The sequence below is a fragment of the Balaenoptera borealis genome (assembly GCF_965194805.1).
Source record: "Balaenoptera borealis genome assembly, chromosome: 1".
In the NCBI taxonomy this organism is placed as follows: domain Eukaryota; kingdom Metazoa; phylum Chordata; class Mammalia; order Artiodactyla; family Balaenopteridae; genus Balaenoptera; species Balaenoptera borealis.
Window position 1 is genome coordinate 138,072,043 of NC_138860.1, and position 6,000 is coordinate 138,078,042.

Genomic DNA, 6,000 nt, shown 5'->3' on the forward strand with positions numbered 1-6,000 from the left:
AGCCCCGCCCCTGCCGGTCCGAGCCCGCCCCTGCCACTCAGAACCCGCCCTGCCCCGCAGAACCCCGCCCCTACCCCGATCACGCTGATAGGCTTGCCACGCAAACCCGCTCTCTCTCCGTAGCCGCGACTTTGCTCCACTAGCTCTCCTGCTAGGTCCTAAGCATCTGCCTAATCCCGGAACTGGCCCCACGCTCCTCTCTTCCATCTGTGGCTGGGACCCTCGCTCCGCCGAACCGCTAGGTACGCGGGCCCAGACGCTCCCCCGCAGCCCACTCGCGACGCGTCCAGCACGGCGCGGAAGGAATCTCTGCGTGAGGGTGGAGAAGATGGAGAGGGGACTCGGAAAGTTACAGTCGGTAGAGGAGGAAGGAGTACCCTCTTACTCTGGCATTACATTCTCGAACCCTAGCGTGCGTGTGCCTGTCTGCGTTTACGTAGCTGTGGCTATGGCGGAGGTAGGGATGGGGACACCAGAGAAGAGGCCCCGAAGATCCTGTTGTTGGTCTGGCCTTGCCTTGCTTCATACAAACTTGAGCACTTTTCGAACACTAGCGTTTTCTTCGTTACACCCTGGTTTATCTATAGAGACAAAAACCAATAAGCTGTTTTGAGTCTGAGGCTTTCACGAACCTTTAAATAAATAGCTATTATTTTTATCCTTGGGGCCTCAAGGTCTGTAGGTAACCAAGGCCAATTTAGACTTCACAGGGCCATTTCGTACTTTTCTCACAGAAACGGAGAGTTGTCTTGGTGGATACAATCTGCAAGAGACGTTAAATACCATCTGGTCGAAGCGCTTCATTTTACCTTTACGGAAAGAGGCTCAGAAGGGATAGGACTTGCCTGCTTCACACAGCTCTTTGGAGAAGGTTGGATTATGGGCCACTTATCTCTTATTCTAGCTGAGAAGCCCTCCACCTTATGGTGCTGCTCCGCTTCTATTGCTTTTTCTTAATTTTAATTTTGAAAGATAAAGGGGTTCGTGGGAATCCAGGTTCCCCTGACTGTATAAGTACAAATTCTCACCACCATCGCCTTTCAGGATCCCTGCTCGGTTCCCTTCCCTTTTTCAAAACTGTACACTGAGCATATTATTGTCTCAACACAACGTTTAATTACTTGTGAGTTTATTTTTCTAACTCCTCCCATTTCTCCTCATAGATGGAAAGTACACTTATTAAAAACTGTGTTGCTCTGATGGTTGCCAGAGGAGAGGGGCGTGTGAAGTGGGGAAAACAGGTGAAGGGGATTAAGAGGTACAGATTTCCAGTTAGAAAATAGGTTAAGTCATGGGGATGTAGTATACAGCATAGGGAATATAGTCAATAACACTGTACTTTGTATAGTGACAGATGGTAGCTAGACTTATGGTGATCATTACTATGTTGTACACCTGAAATTAATACAATATTGTAAGTCAATTATACTTCAATTTAAAAAATTAAAAAAAAAAACTTTATCACACACCCATGTATATACCACCAAGACTTAGAAATACAATATTACATATATAGTTGAAGACTCCTGTCATCCCCTCTCAATTCTATTCCACTCCCACCCTCTAAAGAGGTAACTATTCTTAATTTATTTATAATTCCCATACATACTTCTATCCTTTTATAATATAAATGTATAAAAAATTGTCTTGCACATGATTACATTTTGTATAGATGGCATCATACATGCTTCTATAATTTGTTTTTTCCCTCAACACTGTTTTTGAGATATATTGATAGTGATACAGAAACTCTAATTAATTCATTTAAGTGCTGTGTAACATTCCATTAAATGACTATACCAGAAAAACAACAAACAAACAAAACTGTGTTGCTAATCCCTGGCTCACTGCAGAGCTTGCAGATCCAGAATTACACTGCATTCTTTACTTTGTAGCCTGCAATCTATTCAGGGTCATTGAGAACTTCTCTTTCCCTATGTTGAGGTAAAGCACTCAGGGGAAAGTGCCTACCACCCAAACCCTGGAAGCCTGGGTTTTTGCTCCCGTACTGAAGTGCAAAGCTGCACTCATGAGGAAGACTCTCCTTAATTGATGATTTTCCATGGGGTCAAATCTCCCATTTCCCCTTCCATTCCCAATCACCCAGAAGGTGTCTAGAAAACCATATGTAGGGGTTTGCCGAAGCCTTCCATGTCAGCCTGAGGCCAGTCCCATGGAAGGGAAATGAGTTTGGAGAAAAGTGACATTACTTCAGAGGCACAGCTTGGTTTGAGTACTGCCTTGGACTTAGCAGTAAGAAACTGGAAGATAGTGAGACGCAAAAAGGTAAGGAGTTTGTCCCAGGGTAATGTCTGGAATCAGAAAAATGCAGAGACGTTATTTGTCTCCAACAACTTTTCTGCCCATACCAGCTGTCCTTTCCAGTTTACAAAGCACTTAAAAGAGAAAGCCGTCTTGCCAGAGGCTTTAACCATCTCCTGAGAAAATCTGCTTTCCTCTTGCTAAGTGTTCACTGAAAAACTGTTCATCTACTTACCCATTCTATGTTTCCTCAACAATAAAAGAGGGGCCTTTATAGAGGGGGATTGGTTCGAGATGGCGGAATAGAAGGATGTGCGCTCTCTCCCTCTTGCGAGAGCACCAGAATCACAACTAACTGCTGAACAATTATTGACAGGAAGACACTGGAACTCACCAAAAAAGATACCCCACATCCAAAGACAAAGAGAAGCCACAATGAGACGGTAGGAGGGGCACAATCACAATAAAATCAAGTCCCATAACCACTGGGTGGGTGACCCACAAACTGGAGAACAATGACACCACAGAAATCCACCCACTGGAGTGAAGGTTCTGAGCCCCACGTCAGGCTTCTTAACCTGGGGGTCTGGCAACGGGAGGAGGAATTCCAAGAGAATCAGACTTCGAAGGCCAGCGGGATTTGATTGCAGGACTTCGACAGGACTGAGAGAAAAAGAGACTCCACTCTTGGAGGGCACACACAAAGCAGTGTGCGCATCAGGACTCAGGGAAGGAGCAGTGATCCCATAGGAGACTGAACCAGACCCACTTGCTAGTGTCCGAGGGTCTCCTGCAGAGGTGGGGGGCAGCTGTGGCTCACTATGGGGACACAGACACTGGCAGCAGAAGTTCTGGGACATACTCCTTGGTGTGAACCCTCCCGGAGTCCGCCATAAACCCCATCAAAGAGCCTTAGTCTCCAGTGCTGGCTTGCCTCAAGCCAAACAAAGGGAGAGAACTCAGCCCCACCCATCAGCAGACAAGCAGATTAAAGTTTTACTGAGCTCTGCCCAGCAGACCAACACCCAGCTCTACCCACCACCAGTCCTTCCCATCAGGAAGCTTGCAAGAGCCTCTTAGATAGCCTCAGAGGGCAGATAGCAGAAGCAACAACTACAATCCTGCAGCCTATGGAACAAAAACCACATTCACAGAAAGATAGACAAAATGAAAAGGCAGAGGACTATGTACCGGATGAAGGAACAAGATAAAACCCCAGAAAAACAACTAAATGAAGTGGAGTTAGGCAACGTTCCAGAAAAAAGAATTCAGAATAACGATAGTGAAGACGATCCAGGACGTCGGAAAAATAATGGAGGCAAAGATTGAGAAGATGCAAGAAATGTTTAACAATGACCTAGAAGAATTAAAGAACAAACAGAGATGAACAATACAATAACTGAAATGAAAAATACACTAGAAGGAATCAATAGCAGAATAACTTGAGGCACAAGAACAGATAAGTGACCTGGAAGACAGAATGGTGGAAATCACTGCTGCAGAACAGAATAAAGAAAAGAAATGAAGACAGCCTAAGAGACCTCTGGGACAATATTAAATGCACCGACATTCACATTATAGGGGTCCCAGAAGGAGAAGAGAGAGAGAAAGGACCCAAGAAAGTATTTGAAAAGATTATAGTCAAAAACTTCCCTAACACGGGAAAGGAAATAGCCACCCAAGTCCAGGAAGCGCAGACTGCCAAGCAGGATAAACCCAAGGAGAAACACGCTGAGACACATAGTAATCAAAGTGGCAAAAATTAAAGACAAAGAAAAATTATTAAAAGCAACAAGGGAAAAATGACAAATAATATATAAGGGAACTCCCATAAGGTTAACAGCTGATTTCTCAGCAGAAAATCTACAAGCCAGAAGGGTGTGGCATGATATACTTAAAGTGATGAAAGGGAAGAACCTACAACAAAGATTACCCAGCAAGGATCTCATTCAGATTCAACAGAGAAATCCAAAGTTTTACAGACAAGCAAAAGCTAAGAGAATTCAGCACCACCAAACCAGCTCTACAACAAATGCTAAAGGAACTTCTCAGTGGGAACACAAGCGAAGAAAAGGACCTACAAAAACAAACCCAATACAATTAAGAAAATGGTAATAGGAACATACATATTGATAATTATCTTAAATGTGAATGGATTAAATGCTCCAACCAAAAGACACAGGCTCACTGAATGGGTACAAAAACAAGACCCATATATATGCTGTCTACAAGAGACCCACTTAAGACCTAGGGACACACACAGACTGAAAGTGAGGGGATGGAAAAAGATATTCCATGCATATGGACATCAAAAGAAAGCTGGAGTAGCAATACTCAGATAAAATAGACTTTAAAATAAGGAATGTTACAAGAGACAAGAAAGGACACTACATAATAATCAAGGGATCAATCCAAGAAGAAGATATAACAATTATAAATATATATACACCCAACATAGAAGCACCTCAATACATAAGGCTACTGCTAACAGCTATAAAAGAGGAAATCGACAGTAACACAATAATAGTGGGGGACTTTAACACCTCACTTACACCATGGCCAGATCATCCACACAGAAAATTAATAAGGAACCACAAGCTTTAAATGACACCACAGACCAGATTTAATTGATATTTATAGGACATTCCATCCAAAAACAGCAGATTACACTTTCTTCTCAAGTGCGCACAGAACATTCTCCAGGATAGATCACATCGTGGGTCACTAACCAAGCCTTGGTAAATATAAGAAAATTGAAATCATATCAAGCATGTTTTCCAACCACAACACTATAGAGATTAGAAATCAATTACAGGGAAAAAAACGTAAAAAAAACAAACACATGGAGGCTAAACAATATGTTACTAAATAACCAAGAGATCACTGAAGAAGTCAAAGAGGAAATTAAAAAATACCTAGAGACAAAAGACAATGAAAAGACAACAATCCAAAACCTATGGGATGCAGCAAAAGCAACTCTAAGAGGGAAGTTTATAGCAATACAATCCTAACTCAAGAAACAAGAAAAATCTCAAATAAACAATCTAACCTTACACCTAAAGGAACTAGAGAAAGAAGAACAAACAAAACCCAAAGTTAGTAGAAGGAAAGAAATCATAAAGATCAGAGCAGAAATAAATGAAATAGAAACAAAGAAAACAATAGCAAAGATCAATAAAATTAAAGCTGGTTCTTTGAGAAGATAAACAAAATTGATAACCCTTTAGCCAGACTCATCAAGAATAAGAGGGAGAACACTCAAATCAATAAAATTAGAAATGAAAAAGGAGAAGTTACAACAGACACTGCAGAAATACAAAGCATCCTAAGAGACTAGTACAAGCAACTCTATGCCAATAAAATGGACAACCTGGAAGAAATGGACAAATTCTTAGAAAGGTATAACCTTCCAAGACTGAACCAGGAAGAAACAGAAAATATGAACAGACCAATCACAAGTAATGAAATTGAAACTGTGATTAAAAATCTTCCAGCAAACAAAAGTCCAGGACTAGATGGCTTCACAGGTGAATTCTATCAAACATTTAGAGAAGAGCTAACACCCATCCTTCTCAAACTCTTCCAAAAAATTGCAGAGGAAGGAACACTCCCAAACTCATTCTATGAGGCCACCATCACCCTGATACCAAAACCAGACAAAGATACTACAAAAAAAGAAAAATTACAGACCAATATCACTGATGAATAGAGATGCAAAAATCCTCACTACTAGTGAAC